This window comes from Phocoena phocoena, chromosome 14 (genome assembly GCF_963924675.1).
Source record: "Phocoena phocoena chromosome 14, mPhoPho1.1, whole genome shotgun sequence".
Taxonomy (NCBI): Eukaryota; Metazoa; Chordata; class Mammalia; order Artiodactyla; family Phocoenidae; genus Phocoena; species Phocoena phocoena.
This window is the reverse complement of record NC_089232.1, coordinates 54,170,096-54,186,694: the sequence shown is the minus strand read 5'-3', so window position 1 is coordinate 54,186,694 and position 16,599 is coordinate 54,170,096. Positions and strand designations below refer to the sequence as shown.

General features: G+C 38.8%; 1 protein-coding gene across 2 annotated transcripts in view; it reads left to right on the top strand.

Annotated features, from left to right (window-relative positions):
* The first annotated feature begins 396 nt into the window (after positions 1-396).
* Positions 397-16,599, top strand: part of PPM1B (protein phosphatase, Mg2+/Mn2+ dependent 1B) — an 80,192-nt gene continuing 63,989 nt past the window's right edge. The window contains exon 1 of one of the 2 annotated variants that reach the window (XM_065890971.1): positions 397-821. The gene's annotated coding sequence lies outside the window, so the exon portion shown is untranslated. The remainder of the gene's footprint in view (positions 822-16,599) is intronic. The other variant, XM_065890973.1, reaches the window with a different exon arrangement.

Here is a 16,599-nt window from a genome sequence, read left to right as displayed (position 1 = left end):
GGCGGGCGTTATTTGATTGACGACGGTCTCTACGTATGGCTGTTAGGGTGGGTTGGTCCTTGACGTCCGGAGGTATAGCAGAGGCGGGGCTGAATGAAGTAAAGGGTAATGAAGGGTTGGGTCTCACTCAGTGGGCGGTGTTTGATGGATAGTTGACCTTGCCAATTGAAGGTGGTCACTGATGCCCAATGGGAAATTAGGAACACAGAGGCGGGGCATTGTGGGCGGGGAAAACTAAGGACGGCGGCACAGGGCCTGCGGGACTGGGAGGGAGGGCGGTGATTGACGGGCCGTCCAGCAAACCGGGTACAGCGAGATACCGCGCGGCGTCCCAATGGGTGGGAGCTGGGGGTGGGGCTCTCCGAGGGGCGGGGAAGGACAGGGTGCGGGGAGGGGGGTTGCAGAAGGAGCGGAGCGGCTGCTGCTCAATGGCGGAAAAACCGCCGGTGTTCTGACCGCTTCGTCCCCCTAGCAGTTGCGGGGGAGTTTCCTGCCGGCGCGGCTGGAGTCTCTGTTTCTCAGGGTTCGGTGGCTGGAAGATGCTCCAGAGAGACGAGGCTGCGGCGGAGGAGGTGGCGGCGGCCGAATCGGCAACGGCGCTAGGGTGGAGAGAAGGCGGCAGCGGCGGCGGCGGCGGCGTGCGGGGCCCAACGGTGTAAACAGCCCCGGAGGCGGCGGAGGCGGTGGCCAAGACCCTGAGGGGGAAGCGGCGGCTGAGCCAGGGTCGCGCCTCCGTTGGAAGCCTGGGCTGAGTGCAGCAGAGGGGTTCTGCGGCGGGCGCGAGCGGACGCCTTAGACCTCGCCTCCCTCCCTCGCCCCAGGTAAGGCCGCTGGGCGCCCCGCCGCAGGGGGAACGGCTCGCGGGCACCGCCGAGGCCCCGGACCGTTTTCGGGGTGCCGCCGAGCTGCGGCCGGGACCTCTCCCCGCTTAATCCTCGCCTCTTTCCCTCGGCCGCGGAGCCCAGAGGAGCGGAACGCCGGGCCTGGCTCCTGGCTAGGCCCCTTCCCCAGCCGCCGCCTCCGCGCTCGGCCGAGGCTGGGAGAGGTTCGGGGCAGGGAATTTTAGTTTGCTCGAAAGCCTGGAAGTAAACTGCTTGTCCCTGTTCTCTGCGAGCATCTCTTTCACCTGAAAGCACTGGGGCTACTCCAGGCCGTAACTCGTCCCTTCCTGGTGCATGCCTGTTTGAAAACACTACCTTTTCCCATTTGTTTCCTCATTAGCTTCTGCCTTCCATTTCACTTCCTCGTTAAATCTTCTTTCTCGCTCTTCTGTCTGCGCGTCTCACCACCTCCTTCCTCCTTAGCGACTTTATTTAAATCGTTTCTCTTTTTCTTCTCAGGAGACTCCGGTCTTCTCTTCCCTGTCTTCCGCAGCAGTCCTTTTCGGGTGTCATTCTTTTTACTAGTGAAGTTCTTAAATGAAACTGCTATCGTCAGTATCCCAAATCTACCAGAGGCCCATTAAGAATAGACTCACCAGCTTTAAGTGGCAGATCAGTTTCTGATTTCACCGAGCCTAACACCCTTTTTAAAAAATTGTATTATTAAATGTAGAGTGTGGAAATAGCCCTGAAGTTATTTTTAAAATGAAGGGCTCAGTGAGTGTTGGAAATAGTTATTTCATTTTTCAAGTTGCATGACCTCTAATGTCAGATTGAGCAGGTCTAGAACATTTTTGCCCATCTTGTTTGGCAGAATGCTTCTTAAGCGTTTTGATAGCAGCTCACATTCATCACTATTCAAGTTGGCTTAAAAACAATTTGAAAACTTTAGAAAAAAGACATTATGAGAACAACTAGGAAGCTGTTTTGATGAAGTCACTGTTAAATACCTTTTAAAATAGGCTCCACATGTTTAATGTATCAAAATAAAGTTGGCGGGAGTCTTGTAAAAAGGATTATTTAGGAATTTGAGTAGTCTTAAGAGTTATGTAGCTATTTTGGGAAAAACATTCTTTTTCTGTTAACAAACGTTTACAACTCCTGTGATGTGAGAATTACCAAGGTTTACTGTGGGATTAACACAGGAACTCATTTTATTTGAGCTACTGCATGGATGTGGAAGTGGTAAATTGTTCAGGTTAGCGTAGATCAGTATGTTCTAGGAGATGCAGAAACATGTTATCAACACTGAATGTTAATAGACATTATTTCATTTACTTTCTCCGTTGTGCAATAGCAAAGTTCCTGTTGTTGGCCTGCTTTTAAATAGAGCATTTCTAAATAAATGGTGAGGCAAGTTCTAATTATTATAGTAGTCTTTTCCAAGTGTATAGCCTTTTAAAAAGATATAGTTGCAGTTTTACTATTAAAATGGTAATTTCTTTTTTAAAAAAAATTATTTATTTATTTTTGGCTGCGTTGGGTCTTTGTTGCTGCCCACAGGCTTTCTCTAGTTGTGGCGAGTGGGGCTACTCTTCGATGCGGTGCGGGGCTTCTCGTTGTGGAGCAGGGGCTCTAGGCACGTGGGCTTTAGTAGTTGTGGCTCGCGGGCTCAGTAGTTGTGGCTCGTGGGCTCTAGAGCTCAGGCTCAGTAGTTGTGGCACATGGGCTTAGTTGCTCCGCGGCATGTGGGATCCTCCCAGACCAGGGCTTGAACCCATGTCCCCTGCATTGGCAGGTGGATTTTTAACCACTGTGCCACCAGGGAAGCCCTGAAATGGTAATTTCTTAAAGGAATAATATTGTAGGCTTCTTGAATGGACAATGCGTTGTTTCAATAGAACTTTTAGTATTTAGAACAGATTTTGTTAGTCAACAGATTTTCTTTCAGGGATAATCCTGATTTTTACTGTGCTTCTTCTCTCAGTGTCTTCTTTATCTTTTTTTTTTTTAAATGGTTGTTTGTGTTTTCTCCTCTTCATTTATTTTTGCTCTCATAAAAAGTCTTACTACAGTTTCTGCAGTGTTTATGTTGCACTGTCAGCATGGAATAATATTTTTATTTGATCTTTCATACCCATTAGTTAAGATTTCCCCAGTTTCTTGGACATTACCCTTTGGATTTGTTCATGTTGTGATTATTCTCTGTGATGTGACCATCAGAGCTTTCAACACCTGTTTTCTTATACTGGGTGTGATTTCTATAAAGACTCCAGGAACAGGTGAAAGCCTTTTCAGTTTGTCTGATAGGTCAGTAAATATTAGCTTATGTTAGTAATTCACACGTAATTACCAAATCCCTTAAGATTACATCATTTGAAGGAATAATATAGTGTCTAAAATATCACAAGTTGACGAGGTCAGAAAAAGTGGCTGTTGTTGAAAGTTTATTTTCTTATAACGTACATTTTTTTATGGAGTTTTTTGAATTAAAATGTGACGCTGATACACTATCTCTTGGCATTCGTGGAAGAGTAGAATTTGCCATTGTATTGTTTAGCGATTGTGGAGTTTCATTGAAAACTGGCTAAGCCAGTAGTGGAAAGATTGCAAACATGTCCTTGTAGATGGATTGGTAAACATTTATTGCACGTGATACTGGGAGTGAATGTTCCCCCCCATACTCAGTGGTGGTAGTTACATATAATATCTACATTATATGAATATTTGTATATTATATGTAATTATTTAAAAATATTTTTTGACATTATCTAGCATAGAAAGTAAATAAAATAGAACTCTACAGTAATCCTTCATAAGATATTAATAAGGTGAATAAAATTAACTTATTAAAATATACATGGCATTTTACTTTTTTGTGAAATATGCCTTTCACAGTTCACTGATTTTAAGCAAAAATTAGTAGGGAAACAACTGAAGTATGAGAGTTCTAGGAGTTAAAATTGTTTTAAGTTCCAAAATTCTAATAGGAAAATTTACTTAAGTAATACTTAGGTTAAAATTACAATGAGTGGTAAGAGAATTTTGGGGAATATGGATTTTTGATGATTTTTCACACTGTGTGGATTAGGAGGATTGAATAATTGGGGATATGAGTAAGATTCCTAGAAACTGAGAAAACTACAAAAGTGTAATCTGGATTACTACCCATCTCACTATCCTGTACTCAAACTGAACAGTGAAGGTAAAATAGTGTCGATTTGGGGAGTATTGATTTTTATAGTTTTTGCTTGACTGTCATAAAATTTATAAAGTAACAGAGCTTGTCATCAGCTTCTAGCAGCTGATCTAACAAGTACAGGTGAAGAAAAAGATACATGGAGGCTTCCCTGGTTGCGCAGTCGTTGAGAGTCCGCCTGCCGATGCAGGGGACACGGGTTCGTGCCCCGGTCCGGGAAGATCCCACATGCCGTGGAGCGGCTGGGCCCGTGAGCCATGGCCGCTGAGCCTGCGCATCCGGAGCCTGTGCTCTGCAACGGGAGAGGCCACAGCAGTGGGAGGCCCGCGTACCGCAAAAAAAAAAAAAAAAGATACATGGGGTTCATAATCTGTTTTTTATTCTTGTCTTTGTTGGTGATACTTCTTTACATCAAAACATTGATTTAAAATAAAATAACTTTTGATCTTTCCAACTAATTTAAGTATGCTTATATCTCCAATTAGCCATTTTTGAATCTTTTTTTCAAATGAAACATTTCTAAGGTGATTTAACCTCCTTGTTTAGATTTGACTTGAGTTACACTTTTCAGCATTCTGTCTCTCTGGTTTGTCCCCAGACCACCACCATTTAGACTAACTTGAGTGATTTGATTAGGTAGTTGAATCAGTGTTATAAAAATAAGTCTTCACTGAATTCTTGATAAAGGTATAAAGCTTTCCAAAAGTGTAGTCTATCTACTGTAGTTTCATTTCTCAGACGTTATGAAGATTTTGAGATTTAGTTTTTAGTATCATCTAGCAACCTAGGAAACAGATACCATGTGGTAGCTCATACCTTTTTTTTTTTAAGTTTTCAAGTGTTTTATTTCTCCTCTTAAGTTTAATGTTAATGACAGACATAAACATTTTGCTCTGAATTATGGTAAGCCATGACACAGAATTTCTCAAGTAAATTTTTTTCTCTTTTACTACAGCTAACTTCTGACCACATCTACAATATCTTAACATGATACCCTTCGTAATAACTTATTGAAGAACCCAGTAGTTTAACAATCAATTGTAGTATTTTAACTTGTTCATATATTTAGACATTTAACATGATTTGTAACATTTAAAGCATAGTTTGCCAATTTCATGCTTTTATGACTTAATAAGTAGTTTAATAGTAACTTGCTAAAAATGGATTCATAGTTTTCTTTTGGAGTATGTTAAAATATCAAGATTATATTTATTGGCTTTAAATGGATTTATTTCTTGAAAATTAAAGATCTTAAAGTTAAGAAACATAATGGTAGTTGGAAAACTTGTTTTGCATCCTTTTGAATAAAAGAAGATCTACTAAAACATGGTCTGAAGTTTAGATGAGAGAGAAACATTGCAAGACTTGTATTTAATATTAAGGAACTTGTTTTACTTTTAGAGATGGGACCAATTACTGGTAGTAATATAGGAAGGGTAAGACCCGTGTCTGGTATTGCTGGTGCTTTTTGTCTATGTAGAATGATCTCCACTTCAAAATAGGCTGTGAATGAAAAGTGCATTTGTATGAAAGAAACATGAAAAACCTTCTCTTTCATGGAAAACTGTTGTCAAATGTGGTTATGTTATTAGGTATAATCAAGTTTGTTATATAAGAAAAAAGCCAAGTGTACAGATTTTGTTTGATAGGTAGTACATACCTGAGAAGTAGGTTTGATAAATTTGTGAAGTTCTGAAGGATTTCAAAGAACTTTTAAAAGCTTGAGGGTAATGTCACTGATTCTTAAGTATAATTGCATTTTCTTGGTGTAGGTATGTATAAGAGCACTCCTAACCTTGAAAAGGGATGGTTAAGTTAATAGATGTTCTTATGAATAGGAGAATCTAGGAGTGTCCATATTACTCATGGGTGCTTAAGCTATTTTGGCAAAGAGTTTTTCTTTTTCCCTTTTCTGATTAAAGCAATCAACTCTGAGTTAAGGAACTGGTGCTATCTATTGAACACAGGTGGCCCTTCCTAGTCTCTTACAAAGAGCAAATAATTAAACTCAAAGCAACTCTAAATGATAGAATGTGTGGGAGATCAAGTTTAGATATGAGAGGCTTCTTGTTACTTTTACTTCTCTAGGCTACCAACCCAATGAGAAGTAAAAAATTCAGTAGAGCTTAATAGTATTTAGTCTGTGGGCTACCCTCCTCTTACCCCCCAAATATTCTTGAATTCACTGAGTGCCTTCTAATATGCAAGGTTCCATTCCAGGCAGGAGGCCCAACAAAATCCCTGCCCTCGGAGATCTTCTGTTCCGATAACAAACTCTTCCTTAATTTACATTACAACTCTGCTTCCTTTGTGGATGATTTAATTATGAGTGGGATTTGGCATGTATGGTGTTTTCTACACTTTGCTGAGAAGCTATGATTAGAGCTTTACTATTTTTGACGAGAGAGGGAAGAAGAGTTTTTCTGTAACTGGACAAAAACTGGAATATGAAAAGAGGAAGTAGGAAGGGGGAAATATTGTTGTACCTAAGATTAAAACGTGAGCCAAAGACAAAAAAAGAAATCCCTACATTAGGCATGAGGGAAGCTGGGGGAAACACCATGTACTGTCCAACTTTGGATAGAGGGGTTCTTGGACAGGAGAATGGGAGAAAAGATGGGAAAATGGGAGGAGGGTAAACAGGACTTTTAACAAGTCTGGTTTAAATAACTTGGGATGTACCTATAAAATATATGTTATTATTTGTGTTTAGAAAAGACCCTGTTGTTTCTCTTTTGCGAATATAGCTGAAAGGTTAATGGTTGGCCAATAGTGTCTGAAATACTGTCACTGATTTGTGACTGCTGTTCTGTCTTTAGTTATAAGACCATTCTCTTGAAGATAGCTGATGGAGTCAATCTGTCTCTTAGGTTTATTGTGTTCATATTGATCTGTATATAGCCACTGCTTCCCTTAATTCCGTAGTTGTGGTATATTACTTGAAGTTGTGTCTTTGTCTTCCTGCATTGTAAGTTTCTGCATGAGGGTGTCCTCTTGCACTTAGTGATGAAGTAGGTGCTTAGTTTTCTAATTCTGTTCTTTAACTTTACTAGTGATGATCCAGTTTGGTAAAGATGGCTCTTCTTGAGTTTACACAAACATTGCACACTTTTAAGATAAGCATGAGAGATCTTTGATGTTTGTTTTTGTTTTAATGCATAATGGTCTTTTGCTTTCATTAGTGAGTCATTGAGTTAGAGTTTCATGTGATCTTGCTTGCTGCAGTGAATTGAGATTGATTTTTTTTATTTTAAAGCAAATCAACTTTGTTTATTTCAGTGCCCCAATATAAAAATGAACACTAGTTCCATTCATGACCTAAGATACCTCCTTTATAGCACTCAGATAAGCCGTCAAATTTCTAGTTTCACTTTTAATGTGTTTATCACTTTTATCAAAACTGATGTGCAAAAGAACTTGTACTTTTGAATATATTAAATTTAGTACTGTAATTCAGACCAGGTTCATGAAGCTGTTCAACATTTGGACATCTTTGAGTGCCTGTATTTTAGATGGAAAAACAAACCAAAAACAACCTTACTTGATTTCTTAAATTATCTCTTATAATTGGGTTTGTTTATATGATTCAGAATTTAATTAAAGCTTTGGTGGTTCTAGGTCCTAAATGTAAGGAAACTGAGTTCAACTTCTTTATGTTCAGCTCTTCTGGAGTGTTTTGAATCAAAATGTGAAAGTGAAATGGTAACTTTTAGCTCAGTACATAATAGAGTTAAGTTATACTTTCATTTTGTTTTTGTTTTATAAAATCTAACTCTAGTTCATAAGGGAAGTAGAGGCTTATAAGGATTAAGTGATGATTTAGAATGTTATTGCTCTTATCTTACATCTTGAGTCTTTTTCTCAGGGATAGGTTTGTATTTTAGTTCAGGTTATTTGCTGTTGTACTTTTGATTTGTGTTGCTTTTTCTGCCTCTGTCTTTGCTTACTTGATTTTTATTTAAGTACAGGGTGGCTACCAGGTCTGGAAACACAGATGCATACACAATAAATGGTTTATTGATGTTATAGAATATGTTAAAATAATATTTATGTTTTCAGACTTTATGACCATCCTACAAAGTGGAATTCATGTAGGTGGGTCTTTTGTTTTGGTTCGGATATATATTACATGGCTAAGTTATGGAGTCAGGTATAAGGTATATTTTGAATATAAAGGAGTAGAAATGCATAGTTAATTATAGAGAGCTGTCTGGAATAACACTGACCCTGGGTTTTAAGAGGACTGAAAATGATCTAACAAGGTAAAAATAAGTGTGATGGTTAACTGGTTGTGTGATATTTTGTCTAACAAAGTTTGGGAGATGCTAGATAGCAGTAGCTTCAGGATTATACTTGAACGATGGTCAGAGGTGCTGGCCAAACAGTGATGACATTAAAAGAGTATGTTTTTAGGCCTTAAATCTGTTATTTGTAATTCTTCTTAGTCACCTAAGAATGAAAACTGGTCTACATCCACAGACCTAAGTGAGAATTACTGTTTCACAAATGTGCATGAGGCGTCTTTTCCAAAGATTTAGATACATATTTCTGAATCTTTGCTACTCTATGCTTTTAGGTAATGCCGTAGGATGCTTGGCACTGTTTTGTTGCGTATGTTTGTATGTGTATATTAAGTGTAAGAAAGCTTTGTACTAGGAGTGGGTTATGGTTTTGGAAAAAGTTCCAAAAGGAGGAAGGTGATTGGAAGCATAGACTCTAAAGTCAGACCACCTGGATTTGAATCCCTCTTCCACCACTCTGTAGATGGGTAATTTAAAGCAAGTTACTTAATGTTTCTAAGCCTCAGTGTTCTTGTTTGTTAAGTGAGGATATTTCATAAAATTGTTGGGTTGGGGTATTCCAGGTAGTCATTACCATAGAGCCTTGGAACATTTGAGTGCTTTCTCTTATTGCTATACTAAATGATATATGGTAAACCAGGAGGCAGAAGACCCTGTTTGAGGTTCCCACTGAACCTTTTAATGATCCTGTGATTTTGTGAGTTACTTATTCTTTCTCCAATTTAGTGGCTTTAATCTGTAATGTAATATTTTTGCACTAAGGCAGAGGGCTGGACCATCTGATGTCTTGAGGTCCTTTTGACTCTTCAGTTAAGAGTTCTGGGCTTCCCTGGTGGCGCAGTGGTTGAGAGTCCGCCTGCCGATGCAGGGCACATGTGTTCGTGCCCTGGTCCGGGAAGATCCCACATGCCGCGGAGCGGCTAGGCCTGTGAGCCATGGCCGCTGAGCCTGCGCGTCCGGAGCCTGTGCTCCGCAGCGGGAGAGACCACAACAGTGAGAGGCCCGCGTACCGCAAAAAAAAAAAAAAAAAAAAAGAGTTCTGTTTTAAGATTGTCATTTTCTACCAAAGTGTAAGCAACATAGGGACAACAACTGTGTTAGTTTTGTGTGCAGATTTATCCATGTATCTATATTATATTCTATAAATAGTTGCTGAATAAATTTTCCCATAAAAACCGTATCTTTCAGGGGGAGGAGAATAGAGAGTAAGAAGAGGGGAGGGAGGTTTGCATTCCTTCTCAAAGACTTGATGCTTAACGTGTTAAAGGTATGAACACAAATTTCCTGCTATTCAATTTTTATTTAGTAAGTAAATATTGTCTGCTAGTGTTAGATACTTTGGGGGACAAAGATTATCTGAGTCTGCCATGTGTGGTATGAGGAAAGGAGTAAACGTGTATATGAATTATTATACAAAGTGAAAAGTAAAAATGCTATAAAGGAATTATAAGTATGTTTTATATTTTAAGAATCTTTATAAAATGTATAAAAGTCAAATGGCAGTATAATTAGATTGTCTTACCTTATAATTGCCTTGTTCTCACTTTTAGAAATCAGATGCTTAAAAGGAAAAACATCAGGGTTGTGAACTTTAGGAAAGTTTAGGACCTTGAGAGCTTTTAGGGAAACTTAAGACTAATATTTGTGGAGGAGATTGATGAAAAAAATTTAATAAGTATATAATCTCATTGCATTCTGGCGTTTTTATTATGAAAATTTTTAATCCTATGGAATATTGTAACAGTACATTGAGTTCGTATATGCCACCACCTAAATTCGATGGTATTTTATATTTTTGCCCTATTTGCTTCATCCATAATCTTGCCGAACCATTTAAAAATAAATTATAGACATCATGTCACTTCACCCCTAAATACTTAAGTATGAATCTCCAAAAAATGACATTTTCCTCAATACTTAAAATATTTTTATCGTACGTAACACAATTATCTAATCCCCAGAAGTCATGTAATCCCCAATCCAGATGTATACAGTTTTTTCCCCTCCATACCAAGGTCCAGTGAGGATCTTGTATTACATTGCATTTGCTGTTGTGTCTCAATTCACTTTTAAATTTAAACACCAGTTTTAAAAAATGACTTTCTCAAGAGACCTATTATTTTGTAAAATGTCCTGTATTCAGAATTTGTCTGATGGTTTTTTTTAAACTTGTTTAAAACTTAACTAAAGACTGCGTTGAATTCAGGTTAAACATTTGGCCGGGATACTTCATAGGTGATGCTGCTTCATATTACATCACATCAGGAGGTACAAAATGATTGCGTCGCACTATTCGTGGTACTAAGTTTGATTGCTGGGTTAACGTGGTGATTGCTAGATGTCTCCATGGACAAGAAACATTTTCTCTTTTATGATTACCGGGTAATTCATGGCATACTTTGTTACTATAGAAATCCATTTCTCCTTCAGACTTTGACTTAATGGATTTATTGATTTTTTTTAAAAAAATTTTTTTTAATTTTATTTTTTGGCTGTGTTGGGTCTTGTTGCTGCGCGTGGGCTTTCTCTAGTTGTGGCGAGTGGGGGCTACTCTTCATTGTGATGGCTTCTCTTGTTGTGGAGCACAGGCTCCAGGCACGCAGGCTTCAGTAGTTGTGGCACGCGGGCTCAGTAGTTGTGGTGCACAGGCTTAGTTGCTCTGTGGCATGTGGGATTTTCCCGGACCAGGGCTTGAACCTGTGTCCCCTGCATTGGCAGGCGGATCCTTAACCACTGCGCCACCAGGGAAGCCCTTGATTTCTTTTTTAAAGACGGATCTTGACAGGGGTTATCAAACCGTAGCTCACTGGCCAAATTTGGTCTGCTGCCTGTTTTTGTAAATAAAGTTTTATTGGAACACAGCCATACTCATTTGTTTGCATACTGTCTGGCTGCTTTCCCACTACTATGGCAGGATTGAGTAGCTGTGACAGAAACCATATGGCCCTGCAAAGCCCCGAATATTTACTATTTGGTTATTTAAAGAATAAGTTTGCTGACCCCTGATTTGTATTCTTCTGTTTTTCTCATTATGTTGATAGTAGTGGTATAAAATTGGTGTTTATATAATTGGTGTTTAAATGTTGCCTCTCCTGCATCCTGATGTTATTCAAGGTATAAAGGTTGCTTTTCGCATGATTAAAATTGTGAAGTTTTTGCTTATGTCCCCCAAACCATAAAGTATACCCAGTTATAGTGCTATACATGGTATACAAAATCATATGTTAAAAACAAATATTTCAGGCATGAAAAGAATAAAGATCATAAAGTACCCACTACTCACTTATTTTAGGGTATGGAACACTATCGGTATAGCTGAAGCCCTTCTGTAATCTTCCTGGATACCATCGTTTCTTTCCCACTGTCTTGAATTTTGTGCCTACCCTCACATATACAATCTCCATGTGTGTATCTGTGTGTAAATAGCGTATAGGACTGTTTTAAGATAGTTTATAGTTGCTGAGCATGATTGTATATGGAATTTTTAAAATACAATTAGCTTTTTTTACTTAACATTTCTGCAGAGTTTTTCCTTGTTGATCTATTCCTCTTTTTAAATAGTATTGCATAGTATCCCATTGTGTGATTATAACACAGTTTGTCTAGTGTTTTTGGATGAACATTTGGATTATTTTTGTATTTATATACAATCGTGCTGAAACATAATTTACATCTTTTTGTATATATGTGTGAGAGTTTCTCTAGAGCACAAAGTTAGGAGTATAACTGCTGAACTGTAGGTTATTCTTATCCTACAACCCACCTAAATATTTTGAAATTCTCTCCAAAGTGGCTGTACCAGTTTATACTCTGACCAGTGGTATATAAAAGTGCCTGTTGCTCTATATCAATATCAGTGCTGTCCTATATAAATATAATGTTGGTCATACATGTAACTTAAAATTTTCTTGTAGTTACATTAACAAAAAAGGTGAAGTTAATGTTAGTGATGTATTTAGTATATCAAAAATGTCATTTTGGTATGTAAACAATAGCAGTGAGATTTTTGCATTCTCTTTTTTCTATTAAATCTTCAAAATATGGCATGTATTTTATGTTTAACAGCAAGTCTCAATTTGCATTAGCCACATTTCAGATTCTTACTAGTCACAAGTGGCTAGTAGCTACTGTATCAGACAGCACAGCTTTATATCCTTGTCTCCATTTGGTACTGAGAATCTTTTCCCCCCCTCAATGTAATGAGAGAGAAATGATGTTTCATTGTGACCTTAATTTTGCATTTTCCTATTACTGTGAGGATGAACATTCTCATATGTTTATTGGCCATTTGAATTTCCCGTTTTGTGTATTTGCTATTATCATTTCCCCTATTTTCTATTTTCTTGTTTGTTTTTTTCTTTTTTTAAAATTTTATTTGTTTATTTTTGGCTGTGTCAGGGCACGCGGGTTCTTCATTGAAGCAGGCGGGATTGTTCGTTGCGGGCGTGCGGGTTTTCTCTTCTCTAGTGGTGGTGCGCAGCCTGCAGGGCATGTGGGCTCTGGAGCTGAGGCACCGCGTGGGCTTAGTTGCCCCGCGGCATGTGGGATCTTGGCATGTGGGATCTTAGTTTGCTTACCAGTGATAGAACCGGTGTCCCCTGCATTGTAAGGCGGATTCTTTACCACTGGACCACCAGGGAAGTCCCGTTTTTTTCTTAATGACAAAATCTTACAGGCATAGATATGGATTTACTTTGCCATTAGAATGCTGGTGTTTTTGTTAATCGTGTTTAAGAGTTTTTACGGATTAATTAGACAGTATCTCTATAAAATGACACATTAAACATTTTAACCTAAAGCCAGTTTTAAAATGACTCCAGAAGTATTTGGATTGAAGTGAATGCTTGGAAGAATAATGCTTGAATGGTTATATGAGGGAGAGAAGGGGGACACAGTGATTGCTTTATACTTAACAATCCTTTGTGTATATTTGTTTTCCTTCCCTTTGCTCGGGGCTTAGTCTTGCTGCTTCTTTCCTTAACTCTAATCTCAAGGACCCTTAGGAAGAGCTAGGGGTGGATTCTGGCCTAGAGCCAAAAATGCTTTCAAAAAGGGCTGTAGGGCTCCACTGAGGTAGGGAGTTGGGGATACTTTATGCTGCATCTGGAAACAAACCAGGTGACAAATTCATTAGTGTGTCCTCTGTCTGCAGTTAAGTGGATATAGTTGTCTGGGTGCTTTAAATGTGAAACGCAAAAAGTAAAATTCCTGGAAATCCAGAACTGCCTGTACTTAATAAATGTTACAGTGGATGATAGGGGTTAATCAGTCTTCCAATATAATATTTTTGTGAATGTTGGAATGGCTGACAGGATATCTTTTCTTGAAGAAGTATTTTTTAACTTACTGTGTATTTTACTCAATACTTGCTAGGTGCCAAGGTCACAGATTAGGATGTGAGGGAATAAGGAAGGTGAAAATGTTGAAAGGAATATAAATGATTGTATAGGAATGGTGAGAGGGTGGGGTGAAAGGTTGAAGAAGGCATCAAGGAGGAGATGTTATTTCATAGGCGTGTTGAATGATTTGGTTAGCTTAAAGAGATAGGGCAAATTGTGAGGTGGGAGTAAGCATGATGTACGTGGCCTGTGTAAGTCCTCGGCTGGGCAGGTTAGAGAAGAAGGTTCCAGACTGGATATTTTGTACTCAGTTTTAGTTGGGGAGTGGGAAGCAGCTTTATCTTTTGGGAACAGGTAAGGTATGTTTTAGGGAAATCAAGTTGGTGGTAATCTGTAAGGTGGATTGAAGGAAAGGGAGATTGAAGTCAGGGAGACCAATTAGGAGGCTGTTAGATAATCCAGAGAATAGGTCATAAGGCTCAAGATTATGATGAAGGACAAGTGAGGTACTTAAATGGAACATGTGTTGGGACATGGTATGTAGTGACTGGATTTATATAAAAGATTTATGGTTTCTAGTCCAAGTTACTAAAAGAGAGATTACGAATGGGTAGATTAACAGGTAGTTAATACAAATAGTAGTTAGATTGGGATATGAAGGTGGTTTGGGAACAGAGATGAAGATTTTGGTTATGTTATGTTTGAAGAGCTGTGTACAGCTGTGTACAGCAGCCAAGCTTAATGATTAAAATCTAGACTAAAATTCATCCGAGAAGTCTAGAAGTGATGGTTGAAGCAATGAGATTGGATCAGAGGGCAGATACTATGTTTTGGGTTGAAGGCTAAATACTGTTTTGGGGGGCCCACTTCCCTCTTGAATTTAGGAGGCTGAAGGAAAAAGTATGAACATGAATGATTGTGAGTGTTTTGAATTTGAGTGTTTTGAAAGTCAGCAGAAGTGTCAAGAGTTTCAGGAAGGGAGGAATTATCAGTAGTGTGAAGTGCCACAAAGTACCTTGTCTTGAGAAGCCTCCTTTTTAGGACCAGACTGATATATGAGCTAATTTTATTGAGCAGGAGCCAATTCTACCAAGCAAAGCATCAGTGTTTGAGTTGTTTTGCCAGGAATATTGGGGATTTTTGTACTGATATGGTTATATATTATTTTTTTTCTTATAAATTTATTTACTTTATTATTTTTGGCTGCGTTGGGTCTTTGTTGCTGCGTGCGGACTTTCTCTAGTTGCGGCGAGCGGAGGCTACTCTTCGTTGCGGTGCGCAGGCTTCTCATTGCAGTGGCTTCTCTTGTTGCGGAGCATGGGCTCTAGGCACGCGGGCTCGGTAGTTGTGGTATCTGGGCTTTAGAGCTCAGGCTCAGTAGCTGTGGCACGTGGGCTTAGTTGGTCTGCGGCATGTGGGATCTTCCTGGACCAGAGCTCGAACCCATGTCGCCTGCATTGGCAGGAGGATTCTTAACCACTGCGTCACCAGGGAAGCCCTGATAATGGTTGTATATTATATCTTGAGAAAATATTCTCTGTATGAAACATTCTAGATAAGTTGTTCATACTATGACCATGTACCAGGGTAAAGTAAATTCACTTTGGTGAATATTAGGATTATGATTGTACTTTAGAGTCATGTTCTGTTCCACTTCACTAACTTCTTATAAACATCGCACTAAAATGATTAGATAATCAAACCTGCAAATAAAATTTTCGCCAAAAGCTTCATGAAACCTTTGCTCTCTGATTTCTTTTCTTTTTTTTTTTTTTTTTTTTTTTTTTTACTTTTTGTAATCTGGAGTCATTTATTTAGGATGGAGAAGAGGACAAAGAACAACCAGAAGTAAAATCATGTAGCCCTGAGCTTATTTTTTGTCATTGCTAATTGAAAAACTATTGGGATTAGGAAGAGCAGTTATTTTATTCATGAGCTGCTTTGCTGAAGTTAAGAAAGGTCATTTCTGTCAATATGTATGAAGTCAGTCTTATAGTAAAATGAACAAGCATACAATCATGACAAAGTCCAAGCTACCTTTAGCCCTTGTTTCATCATCCAGGTAGTCAAATACAGGTAGGACATGAACCCCCTCTGATTTCAGCAGCTTGAGCTGAAAAGGACAGTGTTAGGGTCAAGGGAGAAAATGCTTTAACCTTATAATATCAAGCTTTTAATGGACACATGCAGGTAGCTGGTGATGTGTTCTTTATACCAGCCTAAACTACTTTCTTTGGGCTTTCCTCAGCCTTCTTCCAAATCTGTGAGGGCCTGAAATTTTCAAGAGCCATGGAAGCAATAAAAAGGAACAAGCTAATGATAAACACAACATGGATGGATCTCTGAAACATTATGCTAAGTGAAAAAAGCCAGACACAAAGGAGTACATACTGTATGATTCTGTGTACATGAAATTTTAGAAAAGGCAAAACTACTCTGACAGCAGATGAGTGTTTGCCTAAGTCTAGAGGTGATGGGGAGATTATCCTCAAAGGGGCACAGAGGAACTTTTTGGAGTGATAGAAATGTTCTGTATATTGTGGTGGTGGTGGTTACACAAGTGTATACGTTTGTCATAGCTCATCAAATTGTATATGTAAAATGGGTACATTTTATCATACGTAAAACAACAGCAGCCGGGGTCTTCAGCAACAAAGACAAGTTGGGCAGCAGAATGGAACTTTATGGATTGGACTCTAATCCGAGGTTTTCGTAGTGAAGTGACCTGTTTTTTGACAGTAAAGCTATCTAACACTGGTGTTACCTCTTCATGTGTCCTAATAGGGAGTTATACATATGAGAAGGTAATTCAGACAAATGCAGTGGTTTTACTATGTTGGGAATATAAGTAAACATGTATATATATAAAATCAACTAAAATGGTCTGATAATATCTAGTTTATTAAAAACTTTTTTCTGGTTTGCTGGTTTCAGAAGTC